The sequence below is a fragment of the Oryx dammah genome, unplaced genomic scaffold (assembly GCF_014754425.2).
Source record: "Oryx dammah isolate SB20612 unplaced genomic scaffold, SCBI_Odam_1.1 HiC_scaffold_14, whole genome shotgun sequence".
Lineage (NCBI taxonomy): Eukaryota > Metazoa > Chordata > Mammalia > Artiodactyla > Bovidae > Oryx > Oryx dammah.
Window position 1 is genome coordinate 31,045,229 of NW_024070198.1, and position 27,139 is coordinate 31,072,367.

Here is a 27,139-nt window from a genome sequence, read left to right on the forward strand (position 1 = left end):
AAGAGGCTTTTTAGTTCCTCTTCACTTTCTGCCATAAGGGTGGTGTCATCTGCATATCTGAAGTGATTGATATTTCTCCCACAATCTTGATTCCAGCTTGTGCTTCTTCCAGCCCAGCGTTTCTCATGATGTACTCTGCATAGAAGTTAAATAAGCAGGGTGACAATATACAGCCTTGACGTACTCCTTTTCCTATTTGGAACCAGTCTGTTGTTCCATGTCCAGGTCTCACTGTTGCTTCCTGACCTGCATACAGATTTCTCAAGAGGCAGGTTAGTGGTCTGGTTTTCCCATCTCTTTCAGGATTTTCCACAATTTATTGTGATCCACACAGTCAAAGGCTTTGGCATAGTCAATAAAGCAGAAATAGATGTTTTTCTGGAACTCTCTTGCTTTTTCCACAATCCAGCGGATGTTGGCAATTTGATCTCTGGTTCCTCTGCCTTTTCTAAAACCAGCTTGAACATCTGGAAGTTCACGGTTCACGTATTGCTGAAGCCTGGCTTGGAGAATTTTGAGGATTACTTTACTAGCATGTGAGATGAGTGCAATTGTGCGGTAGTTTGAGCATTCTTTGGCATTGCCTTTCTTTGGGACTGGAATAAAAACTGACCTTTTCCAGTCCTGAGGCCACTGCTAAGTTTTCCAAATTTGCTGGCATATTGAGTGCAGCACTTTCACAGCATCTTCTTTCAGGATTTGAAACAGCTCAACTGGAATTTCATCACCTCCACTATCTTTGTTCGTAGTGATGCTTTCTAAGGCCCACTTGACTTCACATTCCAGGATGTCTGCTCTGGATGAGTGATCACACCATCGTGATTATCTGGGTTGTGAAGATCTTTTTTGTACAGTTCTTCTGTGTATTCTTGCCACCTCTTCTTAATATCTTCTGCTTCTGTTAGGTCCATACCATTTCTGTCCTTTATTGAGCCCATCTTTGCATGAAATTGTTCCCTTGGTATCTCTAATTTTCTTGAAGAGATCTCTAGTCTTTCCCATTCTATTGTTTTCCTCTATTTCTTTGCATTGATCGCTGAAGAAGGCTTTCTTATCTCTTCTTGCTATTCTTTGGAACTCTGCATTCAGATGCTTATATCTTTCCTTTTCTCATTTGCTTTTCGCTTCTCTTCTTTTCACAGCTATTTGTAAGGCCTCCCCAGACAGCCATTTTGCTTCTTTGCATTTCTTTTCCATGGGGATGGTCTTGATCCCTGCCTCCTGTACAATGTCACTAGCCTCTGTCCATAGTTCATCAGGCACTCTGTCTATCAGATCTAGGCCCTTAAATCTATTTCTCACTTCTACTGTATAATCATAAGGGATTTGATTGAGGTCATACCTGAATGGTCTAGCGGTTTTCCCTGTTTTCTTCAATTTAAGTCTGAATTTGGTAATAAGAAGTTCATGATCTGAGCCACAGTCAGCTCCTGGTCTTGTTTTGTTGACTGTATAGAGCTTCTCCATCTTTTGCTGCAGAGAATATAATCAATCTGATTTTGGTGTTGACCATCTTGTGATGGCCATGTGTAGAGTCTTCTCTTGTGTTGTTGGAAGAGGGTGTTTGCTATGACCAGTGCATTTTCTTGGCAACACTCTATTAGTCTTTGCCCTGCTTCGTTCTGCATTCCAAGGCCAAATTTGCCTGTTATTCCAGGTGTTTCTTGACTTCTTACTTTTCATTCCAGTCCCCTATAATGAAAGGAACATCTTTTTTGGGTGTTAGTTCTAGAAGGTCTTGTAGGTCTTCATAGAACCGTTCAACTTCAGCTTCTTCAGCGTTACTGGTTGGGGCATAGACTTGGATCACTGTGATATTGAATGGCTTGCCTTGGAAATGAACAGAGATCATTCTGTCGTTTTTCAGATTGCATCCAAGTACTGCATTTCGGACTCTTCTGTTGACCATGATGGCTACTCCATTTCTTCTGAGGGATTCTTGCCCGTGGTAGTAGACATAATGGTCATCTGAGTTAAATTCACCCATTCCAGTCCATTTTAGTTCACTGATTCCTAGAATGTCGACGTTCACTCTTGCCATCTCCTGTTTGATCACTTCCAATTTTCCTTGATTCATGGATCTGACATTCCAGGTTCCTATGCAATATTGCTCTTTACAGCATGGGACCTTGCTTCTATCACCAGTCACATCCACAGCTGGGTATTGTTTTTGCATTGGCTCCAACCCTTCATTCTTTCTGGAGTTATTTCTCCACTGATCTCCAGTAGCATCTTGGGCACCTACTGACCTGGGGAGTACCTCTTTCAGTATCCTATCATTTTGCCTTTTCATACTGTTCATGGGGTTCTCAAGGCAAGAATACTGAAGTGGTTTGCCGTTCCCTTCTCCAGTGGACCTCAATCTGTCAGACCTCTCCACCATGACCCACCGTATAGGTGAAGTTGTACAATATTACTTGAAAATAAAATGATAAGTTAAAGAGGGGTGGTACTTAGTCATTCAGTTCTGTCAAATTCTTTGAGACCCTTTGGACTATAGACTGCCAGGCTGCTTTGTCCATTGATATTTCAGGCAAGAATACTAGAGAGGGTTGCCACCATTTCCTCCTCCAGGGGATCTTCCTAAACTTGGGAACCTGCATCTTCTATGTCTCCTGCATTTCAGGCAGATTTTTTTTACCGACTGAGCCATTGGGGAAGTCAATTAAAGATGTATACTATAAACGCAGCCAGCAATATAAGAGGCTAGACTTAATAGTAACAAGCCAATAAAACAGGTAAGATTGAATCACAAAAAAATATTAAATTGATCCAAAATAAGGTATAAAATGAGAAAAGATGGAGCAAATACAATGAATTCAGTTCAGTTCAGTTCAGTCGCTCAGTCGTGTCCGACTCTTTGCGACCCCATGAATCGCAGCACACCAGGCCTCCCTGTCCATCACCATCTCCCGGAGTTCACTCAGACTCATGTTCACTGAGTTGGTGATGCCATCCAGCCATCTCATCCTTGGTCATCCCCTTCTCCTCCTGCCCCCAATCCCTCCCAGCATCAGAGTCTTTTCCAATGAGTCAACTCTTCACATGAGGTGGCCAAAGTATTGGAGTTTCAGCTTCAGCATCAGTCCTTCCAAAGAAATCCCAGGGTTGATCTCCTTCAGAAAGGACTGGTTGGATCTCCTTGCAGTCCAAGGGACTCTCAAGAGTGTTCTCCAACACCACAGTTCAAAAGCATCAATTCTTCGGCGCTCAGCCTTCTTCACAGTCCAACTCTCACATCCATACATGACCACAGGAAAAACCATAGCCTTGACTAGACGGACCTTACTCAGCAAAGTAATGTCTCTGCTTTTGAATATGCTATCTAGGTTGGTCATAACTTTTCTTGCAAGGAATAAGCATCTTTTAATTTCATGGCTGCAGTCACCATCTGCACTGATTTTGGAGCCCCAAGAAATAAAGTCTGACACTGTTTCCACTGTTTCCCCATCTATTTCCCATGAAGTGATGGGACCGGATGCCATGATCTTCGTTTTCTGAATGTTGAGCTTTAAGCCAGCTTTTTCACTCTCCACTTTAACTTTCATCAAGAAGGCTTTTTAGTTCCTCTTCACTTTCTGCCATAAGGGTGGTATCATCTGCATATCTGAGGTTATTGGATAGGGACAAATAAGTGAATAGTGAGACGGTAGATTTTAAATTGGAGAAGGCAGTGGCAACCCACTCCAGTTCTCTTGCCTGGAATATCCCATGGATGGAGGAGCCTGGTAGGCTGCAGTCCATGGGGTCGCTAGGAGTTGGACACAACTGAACGACTTCACTTTCAATTTTCACTTTCATGCATTCGAGAAGGAAATGGCAATCCACTCCAATGTTTTTGCCTGGAGAATCCAGGGAAGGGGGAGCCTGGTAGGCTGCTGTCTATGGGGTCGCACAGAGTTGGACACGACTGAAGTGACTTAGCAGCAGCAGCAGCAGCAGCAGATTTAAAATTAAGTAAGTCAATAATGTTATGTTATTATAGGGAAGGAGATTATCCAAGGCTGAATTTCTGTTTGTTTGGTATAAGGAATAATATGAATGGTAATATCACTTAATGAGTTCGTAAGGCTTATAAAACAGAACAGGGTAGTAAATTTGATGGAGAGACAACAAAATTCTATTTGTAGTATTAAATAGAGGAATTAAGTAGCTTTGTGCATCCTTAAGGCTCAAGCTCACAGGGAGAGGACTAGATTGGACAGAATTTCGAGTCAGTAACAGATGGTATTTAAGCTGTAAAAGAAGTTGAGATCATCTAGGAAGTGGGTGTAAACAGAGAGAGAAGACAGTCACAGCAAGTCCTTGGGTACTGCTATTCAAATGTCTGGTAACCAGCAAAGACTGTGTAGGCAAGGAAGTAGACTGAGAGAAGACAGTGAAAATACAAGAAAACACAGGTAAGAACGGTATCTTGAAGTCTAGAAAAGAACATGTTTCAAGTAGGTGGACAGGACCAGCCATGTGTAATGCTGCCTAGAAGTCAAGTAAGATAAAGTCAAAGACTGGACTGTTAACTTTGTCAACATAAAGAAAATGGTTGACCTTGATCTTGAAACTTTCCAATGGAGTGGGAGGAATAAAAAGCACTTGTAGTGGGTGTGAAGATGATGGCAGGAAGAGAGGAATGAATGATGGAAGGAATGAATGGTTGTTCATTTGCTCTGAAATTCAAACTTGAACATGACATTTTTAAAAGTAGCTAGCTAAATCAATTACAAATGAAATGTGCATGATAGAAAAGACAGTTATCACAATAAAACTCTAAACTCAAAAAGAAAAATACTTCAAATATCCAGTTCACTCTGTTCCTGAATATATTAAAGGTTAACACAAATATAGTTAGCTTAATAAATAAATCATCATAGCTTTTCATCTAGGACATTTTTCTGAATCATAGGCACAAAGCCACATAAACATAGATTATACACAGAAATAGACTACTTCTTTCATTTGAAAATCTTAGCTCTCCCCAACTGCATGGTGTAACTATAATTAATGGTTCTTATAAGCTCATTTTACCAACATTATCTGTTTACACAATCATTCATTGGAACTCTGTAAAACAAAGTATATCACTGTCCAAAATAGAGCAATAAGCCTGCAATGCTGAAGAGTAGCTCCAGTACAATACTGCCTTTATGACTCATGTCTAGTCCACAGTCACAGACTGACATAACACAACAAAGTTCTGGAAGCCATAGACAAGGCAGGATGGCAAAGTACTGGGAACAATAAAATCTTGTTGGCATCTCAAATAAAGAACTGAAACGGTGGTCAGGAACAATACACGCCAATAGCATAAAAGCAGTAACTCCCCACAAAGAGACAGTTTGTTCTCTAGAATATTATTGGAGCAGAAGGAAGACAAGTATTACATATGCAAAATTTGCAGACTCTAGATATAGAAACTATAATTGTAAAAATCTCCAAGGTATATCCTAAGTCCTAAAGTTGACTTGAAATAAAGCATTGATGACAGTTAGTGGTTAGTCAAGCTAACTTAACTACCCACATTTAGAGTCTGGACCTTGAGTGTATCAGAAACACTCATTAGATGTTGCTGTGTTCAGGTACTACACAAATACATACATCACTTCATTTACTTTTCATGACATTATAAAGCAGATCTTCCCCACCCAGGAATAGAACCTGTGTCTCCTGCCTTGTAGGCAGATTCTTTACCATCTCAGCCACCAGGGCAGCCCATTATCACCCCCATCTCCCAGTTCAAGAAACTAAATGTCAGAATGTTTATGGGACTAGATCAAGATAATACACTAGAAAATAGTCTATTCTTGGTCCTCTTAACCTCTAACTTCTTGACAAAAGTCTAGTTATTGGAATTTGCAAAAATGGCTACCTTGATACGGTACTCCAGAAATTAGAAGACTTAAATTCCAGCTGTGTCTCACTACTAGTTCTTTGGAAAGTTATTTAATCCCAATGAGACTCAGTTTCCTGACTGATAAAATGGGTATAATACTAATGGACTATATTTTATAGCAAATCAATGAAAAAAACAATATGGATGATCACAGCTATTATTTTTACTTGTCTTCACCTATTCCCAAAAGTTTTCATCTGATTTTATCTATAAAATCTAGATCTCAAAGTGCTGAGAATGACCACCTCATCCTGGAATCCTGACTGAGGGAGTCCATTCCATTCTAGCAGGATATACAAGAAAACAGATTTATTTTTTCCCTCTTATTCTTTTGCAGGAGAATTTAGATACACATACGAAAATCACAGCAGTATTTCTAAATGTTGACCTAGAACTTCCTTTCCTAAAATTTTGTCTCAAGAAAATCATTCAAAGGAAGAAAAGAGCAAATATAGTAAAAGAAAACTCCAAACAAGAAAGCTAAAAACTTCCAGTGCAGCAAAGGACTGAGGGTTAAGAAAATCGTAAGTTTAAAATGCTGAAACTTATGAAATTATTAACTGAAAATTGGACCTTAAAATATTAAGGGAATTTAACAAAATAATATTAAGTAGGAAAAGTAGAATAAAAAATAAAATATATGCAATAATGGAGAAGGAAATGGCAATCTACTCCAGTATTCTTGCCTGGAGAATCCCATGGACAAGGCAGACTGGTGGGCTATGGTCCATGGGGTCACAAAGAGTCAGACATGACTGAGCACGCAGCATGCAATGATAATGATATACGTGTGGAAAAAGTTGGAAAAGAACCCACAACACATAAAATCTCTTTTAGTTTTGTGGATTTTTTTCCTATTTAAAGACACTCTCTTAAAAATGTAGTACATTTATTTAAGACTATACTAATTTAAAAAAATGATCAACTAAAACAACATTTCTTTAATACCCTCCTCCCAGAAGAAAGGAAGAAACCTCAAATCTTATTTCTAGACCTTATGTTGGAAAAGCATTGCCTCCTCTTTTTCACAAATCTGCCTTGGGTTACACAAGGTCAAACAACTCAGTTCATCCTGAAGACACTCAAATTCAAGCAGGTTTTGCTACCTGTCTTTGGTTTGGCACTGAAGCCCAGTTCTGACCCACCTGACACGGTGTTGCAATACCACCAGCAATTCTTCCAAAATACTTCAGAACAGTGTCCATCTTTCATTCATCTGAAAAGTATTTATTCAGCCTTCACTATGTGCCAGGCACTGCAGATTCCGTAATGAGCAAAACCTCATTCCCTGGGCTCACTGAAGTTACTGATATTGTCCCTCTGTTTAACTACTGTTTGTTTTTTTTTTCAAATGAGAAGATATTAAACAGCATTTTTGAAAACAGAAAATAAAACTCAGCCATACGCTACCATCTCCTAACACAATGTTCTTTTTGATATGTTTCCCTCCTATCTTTGTCTTCATGCATACATATTTTATAAACTTATAATTACAGTGTGAGTGGTAAAGTACGATTTAGTCTTCTGAATTTTTTCACCAGAATCATAAAGATGCTTTCAGTTTTCTACAAAGTCTTCATAATGATCCTTTTAAAAAAAATACTTGCTATAGTCAACCCAATTTCCCATTCTTTATTTGTTCATCTCTAATCTCTAGATATTTGGATTATTTTCATATTTTTTCTTTTTATTTTATAATATGGATAATATACAAGAGTCAATGAATCTAGCTTCTTGCAAGATGGCCCTTGTTTACATCTCCAGATTCTTCTCTTGCTTGCCCTGACCTGAAATTCTATGCTCAGGGTGTGCTAGGATATACTTGGAGGATCCCAATTCTCTATTCTGTCTCCCTTTACAGATTGTTTTAACCCACCCACTAGCACCTGATTTCTCAATCTCCCTCCCTGTTTGCCTGGCAAATTCTTCTTCATCTTCTAAGCCTTAACTTAGATATCACTTCCTCCAGGAAGCTTTTTTGGCATATTCAGATTGGAGCTTAGGTATCAGGACTGCTGTTCCCATTCACCAACCCACCATTCATGGCATATAGTGTACAGTATTCCAAGTGCCTAAATGACTCACTGATATCCCCTGCTAGAGTATTAGAATTTCCGTGAGTGATAACATCTTTCCTTCCACTTACTTTTCCTTCCCTTTTATTCTTTATCAAGTACTTGCATTTATTTTTATTATAAAAATTTATTTTTATAATAAAAATAAATGCAGTGCATTTCTATGCACTGAAAATAGCACATACGACATAGATGCAAATAATAAAATATAATAATAAATGAATGTTCATGTACCCTCTACAAAGTTGTCTTGCGTTTTTGCATTGATTAGGATCTATAGCAGTATTTTAAATAGAAACAGTGATGGTAAGTGTTCTTTTCTTGTTCCTCATTTTCAAAGGAAGGCTTTTAAAGTTTACCATTAAGTGTGATGCTTCTAGCAGGTTTTTGGCAGTAACATTTTAGATTAAGGGATTTTCTTTTTCACTTAGTTTTCCCAGAGAATTTTTATCATAAACAGATATTGAATTTATCACATGGTTTAGCTATATCTACTCAGATGAGTATACAGGCTTTTTCTTTTAATCTGTTAATTTGGTAATTCACATCTTAATAGACTCTAATATTAAAATAATCTTGCATTTCTAGGATTTGAACAATGTGTTTAACATTTGTTATTTTTCTCAGTATGCTGCTGCATTCAGGATATTAATATTTTGTTTAAAGTATTTCATGCATGTTCATAAGCTAAATGAGCCTGTAATTTTCCTTTCCTTTCCTATCAACTATTTCTGGTTTTGGTATTGAGGTCATGGTCACCTCATAGAAAAAGAACGAATGCTCCCTAATGCATTTCAATCTTTGGAAGAAGTTAAGTACAATTGATATAAAATTCCTTCAAATGTTTAACAGAATGCATTTGCAACTATTATTTTCTTTGAGAGAAGACTCAATTACTATTTCAAATGGTGAAATATTTTTCTAGGTATTTGTTCATTCCATTTAAGTTTTCAAATTTATCAGCATAAAATTTTCCACAATACTTTTATTATCTTTCTAAATCATTGCTTTATCCATAGTCATCTCTTCATTTTCATCCCCAACAGTCTTTGTGTCTTTTTTGTTATTACCTTGGTCTGTCTTGTTAGATATGTGTTGATTTCATTAGTCTTAAATTTGAAAAATGACTGTTAGCTTTATTAATTCTACTTGTTTTCTATTTTATAATTTTTTACTTGTCTACGTTTGCAGGCTTATTTTATTGTTCTTTTTCTAATTTTGTAACCTGAATCTTTAGCATGTTAATCATTAGCCTTTTTATTTTCTAAAATAAGCACTTCCTCTAGGAAGTCTTCCCTGAACCCTCAAACTAAGTTTTACATCATTCAGGATCCTATTTCCATGATGATTGCTGCTTTGACCCCTGAGCCTTCTTAGAGCTTGTTCTTTTTAGTATCTCCAAGTGATGCTACTTTATTTTTTATTTTTGGCATCACTAATAAATAAATGACTTTTACAGTACCCCGAACACCATTTTTGGAGTTTGCTGTTAATTTTATAAATCTTTCCTGTGTGCTAAAATCAACATTGCATTCTCTGATTGTTGTGGATATGTTACAAATGTCCATCAGATCAAACTTAGTAACTATATAGTTCAAATCTCCCATGTTCCTCCTAATTTTTTGTACTTGATACATCAATTATTGAGAGAAAGAAGTACTGAAATCTACGTATTTTGAAGCCATGTTGTTAGCTTGTATTACCTCCTGGTTCAGTTCAGTTCAATCGCTCAGTCGTGTCCAACTCTTTGTGACCCCATGAATCATACCATGCCAGGGTTCCCTGTCTATCACCAACTCCCGGAGTTCACTCAAACTCACATTAATCCAGTTGGTGATGCCATCCAGCCATCTCATCCTCTGTCATCCCCTTCTCCTCCTGCCCCCAATCCCTCCCAGCATCAGGGTCTTTTCCAATGAGTCAACTCTTTGCATGAGGTGGCCAAACTACTGAAGTTTCCGCTTCAACATCAGTCCTTCCAATGAACACCCAGGACTGATCTCCTTTAGGATGGACTGGTTGGACCTCCTTGCAGTCCAAGGGACTCTCAAGAGTCTTCTCCAACACCACAGTTCAAAAGCATCTGGTAAATTGACATTTTTGTTATTGTATAGTGACTATCTTTATCTATAGCAATGCTTTTTGCTTTGAAGTTTATTTTGTCTGTTAGTAACAGACACAGTTACCTTCCAGTGCTGCTGCTAAGTCGCTTCAGTCGTGTCCGACTCTGAGCGACCCCACAGACGGCAGCCCACCAGGCTCCCCCGCCCCTGGGATTCTCCAGGCAAGAACACTGGGGTGGGTTGCCATTTCCTTCTCCAATGCGTGAAAGTGAAAAGTGAAAGTGGAGTCGCTCAGTTGCGTCCGACCCTCAGCAACCCCATGGACTGCAGCCTTCCAGACTCCTCTGTCCATGGGATTTTCCAGGCAAGAGTACTGGAGTGGGGTGCCATTGCCTTCTCCGAACCCTCCAGTAGTATTGGTCTATTATCTCTCTTTATATTCTGTGGTTTTCAACCTTTTTATGTTTGATGTACTTTTTATGTTCGATGTACCTTACTTCTCTTGTAGACATGTAATTGATTCCCAGATTTTTTTATCTTCTCTGATAATCTCTGTGTTCTTACTGAAGAGTTCAATTTATATTCACTTATTATATTAGTCTTACATTCAGATGTTTCTTGCCATTTTTTTTGTGTTATTTGCCCTGCTCTTTCACTCTTCTTTTTTTCTTCCTGTTTTCCTTGTGAAGGCATGAGTTTGATGGCTTTTTCAGAAATTTCATTTTTGTCCTGTAAACTTCTAAAAGTTTAAAGTCTTCATTTTACTGTTGAACAATAAAAGAATCTTAGAATACATAAATCCAATCATATGTCACACAAACTATACCATCATGCTAATTTTGCTTGCTTTACTTAATTCTCAGTATTTAACATTAGAATTATATAATGTAATTCTTAGTGTTTCCTTTATTAGAATGTTTATTCTATAATACAGTCAACATTCCTTATATCTTGGACCTTCTCTCTGGGATCATTTGCTTCTTTGTGAAGTACATGAACTAGGTTCCTTTTGGCAGAGTTCTATTACTAGTTCAGTTTTAGTTTTTCTATAATGATTGTATTATTGATTCTAAAAGGATGACTGTCATTGTTGAGTTGCTCAGTCCTGTCTGACTCTTTGTGACACCATGGACTATAGCCCTCCCAGCTGCCCTGTCCTTCACCATCTCCCAGAGCTTGCTCAAACTCATGTCCATTGAGTCAGTGATGTCACCAACTGTCCTGTCCTCTGTCATCCTCTTCTCCTCCTGCCTTCAAACTTTCCAGCATCAGGGTCTTTTCCAATAGTCTGCTCTTCCCATCAGGTGGCCAAAATATTGAAGCTTCAACATTAGCATCAATCCTTCCAATGAATACTCAGGATTGATTTCCTTTAGGATGGACTGGTTTTATCTCCTTGCAGTCCAAGGGACTCTCAAGAGTCTTCCCCAACAGTACAGTTCAAAAGCATCAGTTCTTCAGCGCTTGGCCTTCTTTATGGTCCAACACTCACATCCATACAATACTAGTGGAGAAACCATAGCTTTGAGTAGATAGACCTTTGTTACCAAAGTAATGTCTTTGATTTTTAATATGTTGTCTAGGTTTGTCATAGCTTTTCTTTCAAGGAGCAAGCATCTTTTAATTTCATGGCTTCAGTCACCATCTGCAGTGATTTTGGAGCCCAAATAAAGTCTGTCACTATTTCCACTGTTTCTCCATCCATTTGCCATGCAGTGATGGGACTGAATGCCATGATCTTTCTTTTTTGAATGTTGAGTTTTATGCCAGATTTTTCACTCTACTCTTTCACTTTCATCAAGAGGCTCTTTAGTTCCTCTTTGCTTTCTGCCATATGGGTGGTGTCATCTGCATATCTGAGGTTATTAATATTTCTCCTGGCAATCTTGATTTCACCTTGTGCTTCATCCAGCCCAGGATTTCTCATGATGTACTCTGCATATAAGTTAAATAAGCAGGGTAACAATAGACAGTCTTGATGTACTCCTTTCCCAATTTTGAACTAGTCCATTGTTCCATGTCCAGTTCTAATTATGCTTCTTGACCTGCATACAGGTTTCCCAGGAGGCCGGTAAGATGGTCTGGTATTCCCATCTCTTTAATAATTTTCCAGTTTGTTGTGATCCACACAGTCAAAGGCTTTAGCATATATATTCTTCTGGAATTCTCTTGCTTTTTCTATGATCCAATGGATGTTGGCAATTTGATCTCCAGTTCCTCTGTCTTTTCTAAATACAGCTTGAATGTCTGGAATTTCTCGGTTCACATACTGCTGAAGCCTGGCTTGGAAAGGATACAATCAAGGATAGAATCATAAATTTTCACTACTTTTTTTTCTCAGTACTTTGAAGTTAGTTGTCAGTCTAATAGCTATTTAATCTTTTTCTCAAGCTACATTTATAATGTGTTATTTTTTATAATGAAGTTGCAAAATTCTCAAAGATGGTGTGCTTACAAGTGGACATGGTTTTAATTATTCTGCTTGGGATCCACTGGGATTCCTGAAGTTGAGTACTTATGTCTTTAAATAATTCAGGAGAATTTGTAGCCATTATTTCTCAAATTTTGACTTTTTATTATCTCTATAATCTCTTTCTAGATTCCTTAATGAATGTATATTGAACCTATTCCCTCTACTCACCTTATATTTTAATCTATTTTTCTTAGTTTTTTTCCTTCATCTACATTCTATTCTATATAATTTTCATATCCTTCTGTAGTTGATTTGTTTCAGCTTTGTATAATCTGATGTTTAACCATTCCACTTTAGTGTCATACATTTATTTTTAGAAGTCCTAGTTAGTTCTTTTTTCCCAATCTTTCTGGTCCCAAAAGAATAATATCTAGTTCCTGATCTTGTTTTTTTGATTTGCTCTTTTATTTTTATCTATAATAGATTAAAAACACTTATTTTACTTTCTGTGCCAAATAATTAAATTTTATGGGTCTAGTTATAGTTCATTTCATTATTTTCAATCATAATATCTTGTTTCCTTTTGTGTAGGATTTAGTATTAATATTATTAGTTCCTACTTTTGGAACTCTACTTACAGAAATCTTTAAGAATTTCACGGACTCTTTGTTCTTTCAGAGATTATCTGCATTTATTTCTGCCAGATGGCTGGGAACAGTATGATGTTCATCTATTTTAAAGTAAAATTCTCAGGTTATGGCTTTTCAGGCCCCAAATGAATGAATTCATTCCCCATTCCCACATGAGGGCTGACACAAAGGCCACAGATTCTCAAAGAAAACTTTTTCTTCACCTCCAGTCAAAATTAATGCTAAAACAGGAAATGTTGTATTTCTTCTTTCTGTTTATGTTGGGCAGAGGTTTTAAAAAACTAGGTTTTTCCATGCATCTCTTGTGGTTTCAGACTTTACCTATGGAGGAAGATACCCAATCTGACTCCATGCCCTTTATTGGACCAATTTTTTGCTTACCTGTTTCTTGCTAAAAAGATTGTTAAAACCAAAAATACATGCATTTGTATATACCTCGGGGCAGCCTGCAGACTTGCTGCTTTCTCACCTCTACCAAGTGATTATCTCATTCCTGACTTTTCTGCCAGGCTCACTCATTTATTTAAACAGTTATCTTAAAATTTAATTTTATGTGGCATTTTTTAAGTTACTTTGTAACAGGAGAGTGTCTGGGTCTCTAGAACTGTCACATTTCCAGCATGGAAGCCATTAGCATTAGTTTTCTTGCTCACTATGGAATCCAAGCACCTGGTACAGTGGATAGCAGGAAAGCAAACAGTACATAAACATGCGGCGCATAAATAAGTTAATTACAATGGATGATATTGTGTATGCAAGTTTTTTTTGCCTCTGGATCATTGCTTCAGGATAAATTGGATTGCTCAGTTCAAGGTATAAACAGTGTAGCATCTCTTATTATACAAACTGCTATATTATTAATACTTTTCAGAAAGATGCACAGTACACACAATAGGTTAGTACACATATATTCAGTATGCTGAAAGTTTTTTTCCAAATACTAATTTGTTTCTTTTCACCTCTGAGGCATAGGGACATCATCATTCAGTCTTGTCTATATAATATGTGCTCCCTAATGACCTCTAAAGCACTGAACAGAATGCTGTGAAAACCAAAATGTTTGCTTTACTGCCAATCCTGAATATTATAGGAGACAGAACATTCATTTGGCTTTTACTTGTGATGCAAGACTTTCAAAGACAGGTTAATTAGTATGAATAAAGCATATTTTCTCCTCATGAGACATGACTTCATTGCTTAGCTAAGGTCACATCCTCTTCTCAATTTCTCTTCTATCTAAATCTACACTTAAAGAATTTAGATAGAGAAAACACAGTTTCTTAATGTTCCTTGTAACAATTTTACCATGAAAGGTTAAGTATTTCCATGGGACTAGAATTTACACACACAAGATCACTATTCTTATCTGCACTAATGGGCTGATATTTTCCTAAAGAAGAAATGCTCTCCAGTGTATTAATTAGCTTTGGTACTGGCTGATATAGACAAGAATGTCTCCAGGGCCTGATGTGTTCTTCATTACACAACTAGAGTCTAGAAAATCAATTTTAGGAAAACCACACTCCTGGAATATCTTCCCTAGGGTTTTAGAAAGATTTAACTGAAGCTCTGAGAAAGAAAATAATTCTGGTGTGTGTGTGTGTGTGTGTAAAGTGATACAAGAAGAGGTGGTCAGTGCATGTTTGCTGAATGGAACAAAATATTTTAACTTACAGTGAAAGTGTCAGTTGCTCAGTTGTGTCCGACTCTTTGAGAGTCTATGGACTACAGCCCACCAGGCTCCTCTGTCCATGGGATTCTCCAGGCCAGAATACTGGAGTGGATTGCCATTTTTGATTCCAGGGGATCTTCCCAATCCAGGGGTTGAACCTGATCTCCTGCACTGCAGGAAGATTTTATAGCATCTGAGCCACCAAGGATGCCCCATACAGAAAAGGGGTTTTTCTTTCTGCTTGGTATAGAGGAATATGATAGTTCTTAGGCCATGCCCTCTCCTTCAAAGTTCCAGGTTTCTGAGGAGAAGGAACTACTACAGCAAAGATCATTCTCCTTTTCTGATTGCTGTGATGATCCAGCAGACCAGACGGCTCAGAATGCCCTATTTTTTAGCAACTGTACTCTTGTTCAATTCTCCTCCAAGTCTGGATCTAGCTCATTATTCAGTTTATCACTCTTCTTCATGCTTGGGCTATTAATCATGGACAGAATCTGAATCCCTTAATATAGTTTTTTGATAAATTGTTTGTCAAAGACTTTCATATCAGTTAGTTTCAATCAGTTGTCACCAATTGCTGAAACAATCTCAGAATCCCAGTGGCTTACCAAAGAAAAACTATCATAATCCTCTCCTTGGTGGCTCTGGTTTGAAAAATAAACAGGAAACAAAGTCCCTAGCCTCATGTGGCTCTATGCTCCCCGTAGGATTTTCTCAAAGTGCTTGGTTGGATTTTCTGTATTCAGCCAATAAGCAAGGGAGAAAGGAAGTGAAGAGCATCCTGAAGGTGACTTAATGGCCAGGCCTAGAAATGGCCTACATTAATTACATCTGCTCATATTCTATTGGCCAGAAGGAGTCACATGACCTCAACCAAATTGCGAAATGGCTAACACATGCATATAGGGAGAAGAAATATTAGTGACCATCTAGTTCCTCTCTGACATAGTTCATTTTTATGACCAATACATTCCTCAAAATAGATATGGGCCTAATATTGAAAACCCATGATCATAGAGAAGGTAAACAGTTGTTATTTATTTATATTATTATAATTTGACATTATATTTTAATATTCAAAACATTGGGATTAACTGAAATTGTTAGCATTCCACTATACCAGGGATAACCAAATTCAATAATATGTTAAAGAAGAAAATATTTCATTCAAAACCTACAAGATAATTAGGAATAAATCTAATAAAAATTAGAAACTTTTTTTTAATTTGACTTTTTAAATTTTTTTTTAAATTTATTTATTTTTTATTTTACTTTACAATTCTGTATTGGTTTTGCCATACATTGACATGAATCAGCCATGGGGAAGTTTACTGAACCTTATAGAAGGACATAAAAAGAAAACTTTAATAAAATGAGAGAAACAATGTGTTATAAAAATGAAGACAGTACATGCTAAACATGTCCTTTAATCTCCAATTAATCTTTGAATTGGAGAAGGCAATGGCAACCCACTCCAGTACTCTTGCCTGGAAAATCCCATGGGAGGAGCCCAGTAGGCTGCAGTCCATGGGGTCGCTTAGAGTCAGACACAACTGAACAGCTTCACTTTCACTTTTCACTTTCATGCATTGGAGAAGGACATGGCAACCCACTCCAGTGTTCTTGCCTGGAGAATCCCAGGGACAGGGGAGCCTGGTGGGCTGCCGTCTATGGGGTCGCACAGAGTCGGACACGACTGAAGCGACTTAGCAGCAGCATCAGCAATCTTTGAAATCGGTACAATACAAAATATGACATGTAAATTTTAAATTTCATATAAATAGAGGAATGGATTAGCTAAAACAATTTCATAAAAGAATGACAAGGAGAAAGATGTTTCTCTACCAGATATCGAGTGTTGTTATAATGCCGTAATTATGAGAAGTGTGTAACACTTATGGAAATTAGATGATAAATGAATAGAAAGAATTTAGGAACAGGCTTATACATTTATGAGATCTATAATAGTACATAATAGAGATGCTATCATAAATCAAAGAGGGTAATTAGGAACGGAGAGGCTACTTAATGGCTTTTTAGTAGGAAAAAAAAAAAGAATCTCCCTTAGAGTAAATAAAAAAATAATGTATAGATACATTATAACATAAAAGTAATTCTTTAAAACTTTTATAGAAGACAATATAGACTGCTCAAATAATTTCTGGTAGTTACTTAATTCTTGAAAAACACTAAGCACTTACCAGAGAAGGAAACAGATGAAAATGACCACATCAAAATTAAAACTGTCAGTTTGAAAAAGTTCACCTTTAACTGAATTAAGTGCCAAGCAACAGAACAACAGAAAATTTTGCAGTATCTATAAGAATACCTAGAAGAGCTAAGGAAATTTTAGAAATTATTAAGAATATAATCAAATAGTTCAAAATAAATATGGGCAAGGAATATGAACAAGCAATTCACAGAAATTGAGTATCTGATAAGCTTATGAAAAGGTGCTAAGCTTCACTAATAACCAAGGAAATGAAATTAAAAGAATAATAATAATAAACATGTCACTCATCAGAATGTCAATATTGTTTAACAATAGTAAATGTTGATGTGGGTGTGAGTAATGGTCTTTTCATATCCTGCTAATCCAAAGTCAAACTGGTAGAATTGCACAAAAGACCGTCTTGGTAATATTTATGAAATTGATATAGGTAAATGAGAGTTGTGATAAACTGAGACAGGCTGGGGCCTAGGACTTAGAACCTTCTACTTGCCCCTGGACAGACGCCTGCTTAAGCAACGGACTACAGAGAAAGGATAAAGGACTGAAAATAACTACATGCACATGCAGCTGGGGCAGTTACAAACAGAAAGAGAACAGAAAGCCCACAGGTCACTTGTCATTTCTGAGGTGCTGAGAGCAAAAGCTCGACAAAGAGGCTGGCCTGGTTCAGAGATCCACCCCTATCATGACGCCATTTAAGGAACCAGCCGGCTCCTCTCTGAAGAGTGAACAAGTGCACGTGTTACTTGTTTTTGCTCCCTTGTGCTGCAAGGGAGAAGGCAATGGCACCCCGCTCCAGCACTCTCGCCTGGAAAATCCCATGGACGGGGGAGCCTGGTGGGCTGCGGGGGAGCCTGGTAGGCTGCGGTCCATGGGGTCGCGAAGAGTCAGACACAACTGAGCAGCTTCACTTTCACTTTTCACTTTCATGCATTGGAGAGGGAAATGGCAACCCACTTCAGTGTTCTTGCCTGGAGAATCCCAGGGACAGGGGAGCCTGGGGGGCTGTTGTCTCTGGGGTCGCACAGAGTCAGATACAACTGTGGCGACTTAGCAGCAGCAGCAGCAGCTGCAGCACAGGTTCCACTAAAGCTTTGTCTGAATTTCTCATCTGGCCTCTTATCAATTCCTATAGATTAAAGAGTTCTAGGATCAAGATCAGTATCAAACTATTTTGGATATTTAATTAGTAATTACTGACACGAAAAAGTACTGGTAACAAGCTTCCTAAGCTAAAAGGATCTTCCGTACTTTTGCTGCTAGTCATGAGGAACACACTCAACAACTGCAGAATACACATTCTTTTCAAACACACATGAACACTCACCATGACAGACCATGTTCTGGGCCATAAAATAGATCTCAATAATATCAAAAGATCAAAACCTTAGATAATATATTCTCTGACCATTATAAGATTAAATTAGAAACTAGTAACTACTAGTAACTAGTAATAATCTTGTAAACTCTTCTAATATTTAAAAATCAAGGACATATTTGTAAGTAATACAAAGGACAAAGAAGAAAAAATAAGAGAAATTAGAAAATATTTCAAATAGTGACAAAAATCATGGGGTAAACAATACTGCACAATGCTTAGAGGGAATTTATAGCTTGAAATATATTGGAAGAGAAAAAAGCCTTAAAAATCAATTATCTAAGTTTCTACCCCAAGAAGCTGTAAAAACTAGAGCAAGCTTACAATAAGCAGAAGGGGAAAACAAACAATAAGAGCAGAAATCAATAAAATATAAAATAGACAAATAATAAAGGAAATTAACAAAGTCAATTTTTCCTTCTTAAAATTACTTTAAAAATTCAGAGATATCTAGCAAGAACACTTTTTGAAAAATAGAGAATACAAATTGCCAATGTCAGAAATGAAAATGGGGACAGCACTAGAGATCGTACAGATATCAAAATATAGTAATATAAAATTAGGAAAACTATGACCTGCCTCTTGAGAAACCTGTATGCAGGTCAGGAAGCTACAGCTAGAACTGGACATGGAACAACAGACTGGTTCCAAATAGGAAAAGGAGTATGTCAATGGTGTATATTGTCACCCTGCTTATTTAACTTATATGCAGAGTACATCATGAGAAACGCTGGGCTGGAAGAAGCACAAGCTGGAATCAAGATTGCTGGGAGAAATGTCAATAACCTCAGATATGCAGATGACACCACCCTTATGGCAGAAAGTGAAGAGGAACTAAAAAGCCTCTTGATGAAAGTGAAAGAGGAGAGTGAAAAGGCTGGCTTAAAGCTCAACATTCAGAAAACGAAGATCATGGCATCTGGTCCCATCACTTCATGGGAAATATTTGGGGAAACAGTGGAAACAGTGTCAGACTTTATTTTTTTGGGCTTCAAAATCACTGCAGATGATGATTGCAGCCATGAAATTAAAAGACGCTTACTCCTTGTAAGGAAAGTTATGACCAACCTAGACAACATTTTAAAAAGCAGAGACATTACTTTGCCAACAAAGGTCTGTCTAGTCAAGGCTATGGTTTTTCCAGTGGTCATGTATGGATGTGAGAGTTGGACTGCGAAGAAGGCTTAGTGCCGAAGAATTGATGCTTTTGAACTGTGGTGTTGGAGAAGACTCTTGAGAGTCCCTTGGACTTCAAGGAGATCCAACCAGTCCATTCTGAAGGAGATCAGTCCTGGGTGTTCATTGGAAGGAATGATGCTAAAGTTGAAACTCCAATACTTTGGCCACCTCATGCAAAGAGTTGACTCATTGGAAAAGACTCTGATATTGGGAGGGATTGGGGGCAGGAGGTGAAGGGGACGACAGAGGATGAGATGGCTGGATGGCATCAATGACTCGATGGATGTAGTTTGAGTGAACTCCGGGAGTTGGTGATGGATAGGGAGGCCTGGCGTGCTGCGATTCATGGGGTTGCAAAGAGTCGGATACGACTGAGCGACTGAACTGGACTGATATGCTAATAAATTTAACTTAAATGGAAAATTTTTTTTTAACAACTTACCAAACCTGACAAGAAAACAATATCTGAATAGCCCTATATCTATTAAAGCATTTGAATCAGTAATCAAAGAACTTTCCACAATAAACAGGCCTTTCAAACACTTGGAAGTCCTGGATACAACAAAAAATAATGGTTGAATATGTAAGCCAGCTTGAAATCAGGAAGAGATTCTCACCTTCAGAATCTCTTCAATCTCTCTTTCTCTTCAATCTCTCAAGAGATTGAAGATTCTCCTCTTCAATATGAAGAGGAATTTCAGAGTATTGACAGGCAAGGAAGTCAGGGGTTATGGGAGCCAGATGGAGGTCTTAACTTCCGTGCCAAAACCTCCATTGTTGATTAGGTACTGAACTTGGAAGGAGAGTATGAGAGACAGATCTCAAGTTCTTGGTAGACTGATGATGAATTCCCTCCCTAAGACCTGGAGCCTTGAAGAGCTATTCTACTCCTATTCAGAAACAAGAATTAGAAATAGCTCATTCAGCAGCCAAGTAAGGAATAAGAAACACAGTAGTGACCCTAGGGCCCACAATCCTAAATATTTTTCTCATGTTTCTACCCTTTCTCTTGCCCTGGTTCCTTACTTATTACTGTTTTTAACAAAGATATATATAAATAGTAAAGTATTAGGAAGAACCCCTCAGAATACCAGACAACCTCTCCACCCCCAACCCCTCCCGCCACCCTTCTCCCAGCAAAAGAAATCCTGCTAGAAGTGTTTTGGAGCTTTGGGGGAAGCTCCCTGGTGGCTCAGACGGTAAAGCGTCTGCCTGCAATGCGGGAGACCTGGGTTTGATTCCTGGGTTGGGAAGATCTCCTGGAGAAGGAAATGGCAGTCCACTTCAGCACTCTTGCCTGGAAAATCCCATGGATGGAGGAGCCTGACAGGCTACAGTCCATGGGGTTGCAAAGAGTCAGACATGACTGAGCGACTTCACTTTCACTTCTTTGAACTCACTAAGGAATGATAAAACCTTGTTTTATATTCACATCACAATGTTCACCACAGGAATGAGTGGTAAGCATTGTATTTCTACAAGGTCTAATCAATCTTTCTTCTTCATAAAAATCCAAAACTAACTCTCTCAATCTCTGGCTCTCTCTCTCGCAAACACCTGGAAAAGCAAACAGGTATTTTTTTGTTTCTTGCAAGGCCACTGAAAGGGAAATGTTACAAAGAGGAGCCTTGATTCAGACAAGGAAGAGACACTGAGAAAGGAATGGAAGTTTGAGTATTTCTGAGAATGGCAGCAGAAATGCAGGGCCAACCAGCAATTTCCCAGATTGGGCTTAAATGTAGGGTGCCTTTGGATGATGAGCTTTAATGTCAAGTTGTGAAAGCAACACCGAGAGACAGATTCTCTGTGTTAAAGACCTCACAAAAGGCACAAAAGCATAATGGGGTCACCTGACCATACTGCGTTGACATCCACTGTAAACTAAGGCCCAGGCACATCATATCTTTTCTGAGCACCAGGTAAGCCCCTCAGAACTGTCATAGCCAAGAAACTAAACTTCCCCAAACACAAACACAACTTCCTTAAACACAGCGGATACCCAAAACACAGCAGACATAGAAACTTTTGAATGTTCTAGTGGATGGGAACTCAGGGTAGGTATTATTAAGGAAAATAATGATATTGGTTCTTTAATTAACTACACTCAGGAACGATGCAGCTAACCCCTGTGGAGAGACAGAAATCACCAATATCCTCCGTTGTCTTCTCCCCACTCCTAAAAGGAACTTAGAAACATTAAAAAGAATGACCTTGAACATCCACATCTCTACTGACTGATTGCCATCTCCTGAGAAGGTGACATTCAGGTAAGCAAGGCAACTTTCCTGGCTATGATTCTGTGGGTTCCTGCTGACTTTTGTTTGTTCCTACCCTACCTACCAAGGGAAATAATTCCAAAACTTCTCTGAAGAAGGAAGAAGGAGAAAAAAAAAAAAAAAAAAAAGCTGAATCTCAATGTGAACCAAGCTCTAGACTTGAGTTCCTCTCCTGAGAATTAAGTGTAGACAGGGAAACAGAAATGGGTCCACCTTGAGAAAGGAGCTTCTAACACAACCTGGGAGGAAGGCTTCTTCAGGCCCCTGAGAACTCTGACACCCGAGGGCCTCAAGGCCGGAAACCAGGAAAGGTGGGGAAAGGAAGCAATTATCTAGACGATTCAGGTAAACAACCTCAAATCAAACCAAACTAAGGGGTAAAAAATCCCCCCCACACAGTTTCCATGAACAATTGGGATTTGTCAAGTAAATGTGAGTTTTACAGTCAAGATTTTGGGGATAATTGCCATAATTCTTCACTCTGCATGCATATGCACAATGCAAGAAGCCTCAGCTATGCAACACCTTCCCACACGGGTTCCCTAAAGGAGGTGAAATCATTTACACTGGCTGCCTCTGCATCAACAAATATCAAGTACAGGAAATTGGGACTTTATGCCTTGTAAGAGCAGCCTTTGGGGCACGTGGGTGTAAAACAGATTGATCTTCTAAAAGCTCAGTTTTGCTCACCTCATTCCTTTGCTCAGAAACCTTCCACCTCTCCATTATCTAATAAATCTTGTTTCTGCTCCTTCCTCAGCTATCCAAGTCTCGCCTTTTGTACCTGTTTTCTAACAGCTGTCCAAAATGCTCTCTGGCTTCCAAAAAAAAAAAAAAAAAAAAAACCCCAGCCATCTCCAGTCAGTACACTTTGTTTATGCTTCGCTTGTGCTCTTCTGGCTCTAAAATCCCCTCTTCCCACCCTTGCTATTACTGTGTTCATGCCTATTGAAAAGAGTTTTCCTTTTTTAAAAAATTTTTTCACTGCCCTGTGCAGCATGTGGACCTTAGTTTCCTGACCAGGGATCAAACTGATGCACCCTGCATTGAAAGTGTGGAGTCTTAACCACTGGACTTCCAGGGAAGTCCTAAGTTTTTCCTTCTTGGATCCCCTAAAATGTTTTGCTTTTATTCTCTCGATATTTGCCAATTTTACTTGTGTTAGTTGATAACCACTATTTGAGCAAGCGTTTTAGCTCCTCCACTAAATTTTTCAGCCCCTTTGAGGCTCTTCTCTAATAAGTGTAAATAAAATGACCTAAAAGGTCCAGGACACTAACTTTTCTGGGTTATGTCCCTTCCAGGGAGATGTCGGTTCATAAAATTCCAACTTTTCTAGGATGGATCCCAATAAGCATGTGGGTGATTCATGATATCTTCTGCCCATGACTGATTATTTGTTTTGGTTGACACCTAAACCATGTATTTGATCTTGTGTATCTTAGAATTTTAACTAAGAGACATAAGAATTAGAGGCTGATGGTGACTTAAGTCTTATTAATGGTGGTTCCCTAAAGAGACGGTTTGTAAACTTCTGTACCCAAGTTGCCAAATATATCCTGTTTTGTCCACGCTAATGACACATTGTTTGACTCTTCTTTGAATGCTGTGAAGACACTCATATCCTTCCAAAAATTTTCCTTGTTGCTTAAGCTAGCTCAGATTGACTTCCTTTACTTTTGTCAACAGCAACAACAAAAAATTCACTGGTATATTTAGCTCTTATTGTAGCAGTTCAAAATCTATTGAATAAAGAATGACAGGATTGAGTAGAGGTTGTTGGTAGTGATGAAAAAATAAGCAAATGTATCAAGAGATTTGAGAATATTCAAATTTGGGAGTCAGGGGGTGATAAAGTCATTTTGGCCTTTGGACATGTTATTGGGGTCTCCCAGTAATCCAAAGGGGAATCATGAGATATTTGAATTTCTTATAAATAGTGTGTGGTCTTCTTCTAAAATCTGAGTTGTCACATATTTCTGGATATCAATTGTTACTTCAGTTTAATATTTGAGGACCTAAAATGTGGAAGGAAATAGAGAGGTACCAGATGGAGAAAGGGAGAGACCTTGCTTTTAAGCAGTTTACAATCTCTTCTGACACTGCAAGATATGTAATTATGATAAAATCACTTCTCCAGTCTTAGGTCTAGAAGCAGGTTCTGAGACAGAGATTTGGGCATGTAATGTAATGATGGAATGTTCTGAGGAAAACCTAAGCCAGGAGGAAAAGAAGATAAGGAAACAAAGAGCACAGCACTCTTCTTTGAATGCTATGAAGACACTCTCATATCCTTCCCCAAATTTCCCTTGTTGCTTAAGCTAGCTCAAATTGACTTCCTTTACTTTTGTCAACAGCAACAACAAAAATATCATGTGGTTTTGTTAGGGGAAGCACACTGATTGAAACCTCCCACCCTGGTCAGGCACCACAGTAACCATTTGCATGAGTTGTTTTATGACAGGAGATCCTGATAAGGAATACAGAACTAATAAGCCACCACCAACCGGAAGAGTTCGGGAAAGGTCTAAAGGAGACACTGCATGTCTGTCCACTTCCCAGAGTCCCTCTCGCTAGCACCCATCTTGGCTGAGTGATGCGTGCGCCACAAGGAAAGACTCTGAATTAGAATAACTGGCCAAAGACCACCTGGAAACTAATCCCATCAGCATAAAACCCGAAACTGTGCCATGCGGCAGAGCAGTTCTCCTGCGTTCCCTTACCCTACTGCTCTCCACCCAGGTGCCCTTTCCCAATAAAATCTCTTGCTTTGTCAGCACATGTGTCTCATTGGACAATTCATTTCCATGTGTTAACAAGAACCCAGTTTCAGGCCCTGAAAGGGTCCCACTTCCTACAACAGTTTTAGCTATACACTGGTCCTGGTCCAGTCTACTGGGGGACAAGGGTGAAGTTGGTGGGCTCTGGAGCATAATCCCCACCACAGATACATTCCTTCTAGAGGCAGAGGGGCTGCTTCTTTATCCCCTTATTAGTCAGGTATGGGCTATGGGCAGCCTAGGTGGGTGGCAGGTCTCCTCTTCCAGGGTAGGAGACTCCCTTTACAGAGGACAGTTCTTTGGAGAAGATGGATAGTCATGAATCCCTTAGCCAAAAATACTCCAGAGTAGCTATGGGGTGGGTGCAGGGACCCAGTTAAAGGGAATAAAGAGAATCTGAAATGGAGAGCGACAGTATCTACTGCCTCTCACTTGGAACGCTTTTGCTTTTGGAGTAAGGCTCAAGGTCTCCTACGAAATATCTACAGCACAAAAGCTTGGAAGCCAAGGTAAAGTGAAAAAAGTGAAAGTGTTAGTTATTCAGTGGTGTCTGACTCTTTGTGACCCTCTGGGCTATGGCCCACCAGGCTTCTCTGTCCATGGAATTTTCCAGGCAAGAATCTGGAGTGTATATTCCTTTCTCCAGGGGATCTTCCCAACCCAGGGATCGAACCTGGGTTTCCTGCATTGCAGGCAGATTCTTTACCCTCTGAGTCACCAAGAAAGCTAAGGTAAGTACCCCCCAAAAAGTATGGTGGACAAGAACTCCATTCTTTTCCTGACTATAGACTGTATCCATTTGTGAAACTCATGAGATCCATAAGAATTTGGTATAAACCTTGAATAACCACGTCTTGCTGAAAACACAAAGAAGCTGAAAAGTGAGTTCAGCTAAATGCTCTGGTCACTGTGGTGGTCGTGGTGAAGAGAAGTTCTATCTAGATGCCACCAGCTGGAGTGTCTCATGCCATGTAGCCTAAAAATGCATATTTTCTACTTTGCTCAAAGGCCTTATATGTCTCATCCCACATTAAGATTTTAATCTGTAGCTATCTTTTCAGGAGGAGGTTGGATATAATCTCAAGACAAATAAATTCGGAGTTTTAATGTGACTCCTTTGTCACCTTGCTTCCTGATATTTTTCCGCATTTTGTTCCCTTTCCACTCTTTAATCTAGATTTTTGATCTAGATCTTTCCCTTCAGTGATCACCCTTAAAAGGAGTCCTGATATACACAAGTGTGTCTTAATTTTCTTTTAAATTCAAAGTGATGCTCAGCTTTCCTGGCTCCCATAGTCCCTCAAGTTGATGTTCCCTCCCCTACTCCCCTGTAGTTATCTCCATCTCCCCATCTGATGTAAGCCTGAGGTCAAACCATTTTGCTGGTTTTTCCATTTGGCAGTCGTCATACATTCCCCACTGCTTTGTTAAGAACCTCTATGGCCTCAAGAAACTCTCTTTATTCATCTGCAATAAGCCCATTATTTAAAGACACTGAAGAAAGAATAATTTATAGACACTACCAATTAGAATAATGTCTGGTTTGAGAATTATGAGTCCCATCACTTAATGCCTTTGGCTTGATTTGGCTCTTTCTTCATGAACTTAGCTTGCCCCTGACCCAGCATGAGTAACTGGATAGCAATATGAAGACAGCTTTTGGAAAATTCCACCTGTTTAAGATCAACTCGATTTGAAACGGACAAATATTTTCAGACATGGAGCTGGTGGATCAGTGAGGTGGTATGAGACACAAGTGATTGCCCCTTCAGCTGTGTAATAAAAGCAGAAAGGTGAACATCTGCATTTAACTTCACTGAGCTAGCTGCTAATGTTTCTTAAGAATTCTTTCTCTAGAACTCTGCTTCCTAATCTGGGCTTCTCCAGTGGCTCAGCTGGTAAAGAACCCACCTGCCAAGGCAGAAGATGCAAGACACAGGTTTAGTCCCTGGGTCAAGAAGATACCCCCTAGAGGAGGAAATAGCAACCAACTCCAGCATTCTTGTCTGGGAAATCCCATGGACAGAAAAGGGCTACTGTCCCTGGGGTTACAAAGAATTCAACACAGCTGAGCAAATGCATGTGCAGATGCACACACACACATGTACGTACACACACTCACACACTGCTTCACACACAATCTAAAAACTCTGCCATATATCACTCACTATTCCACATACCACTCTAAAGAAATATCTTTTCTTTAGAGAAGAAGCTGCTCCTATTGATCTGGGGAATCTCACAAAACTAATCATTAGCATTCTCCTACATGCTGGTGGAATTGAAAATGAATACCATTTGGAAAGCAATTTGACCAACTTTCAAGTCCTCATGCTCTTTGATCCAGAGCTTGAGTATTTCTAGGAGATGAACCTGAAAGAATGATCAGAAGTACAGGTAAAGATGTATCTCCAAAGATATTCACAGCAGGCTTACTTATAATAGGGGAAGGGGGAGGGGAAGGAAATGTACAACAATATAAGTCGAAAAGAAATGATCCCTAAGCAAAATAATCTACATCCATTAAATC